The sequence below is a fragment of the Theobroma umbraticum genome, unplaced genomic scaffold, assembly GCF_002168275.2.
Source record: "Theobroma umbraticum cultivar Fairchild unplaced genomic scaffold, ASM216827v3 scaffold_147.0, whole genome shotgun sequence".
Taxonomy (NCBI): Eukaryota; Viridiplantae; Streptophyta; class Magnoliopsida; order Malvales; family Malvaceae; genus Theobroma; species Theobroma umbraticum.
This window is the reverse complement of record NW_018397259.1, coordinates 6,527,636-6,527,987: the sequence shown is the minus strand read 5'-3', so window position 1 is coordinate 6,527,987 and position 352 is coordinate 6,527,636.

Genomic DNA, 352 nt, shown 5'->3' with positions numbered 1-352 from the left:
TTTTGAATAAAAATTAAGAAAACATAAATAATTTAAGACTTTTTGTGCCTAAACGGTGAAAATACTACTCTAAACATACTTTAATCAGCAATCCCTTGAATACTTTTTCCCTTTCTATGTCTTTATTCTTCTCTGGTATTAAGCTCTTCTGACTGTCTATCGTTTGAGTCTGATGAAATAAATTGACGTGAGTTCTCTATCTTTTCTTTTAAACGTATTCAAATAAATTGATTACTTTTATTTTAAAACATGATAAGATTAACTTATTTATTTCTATTTTATTTATTTATTTATTTTTTTAATATGATAAGGTAAGATTGATTGATTTTCTTTTAAACATGATAACGTAATT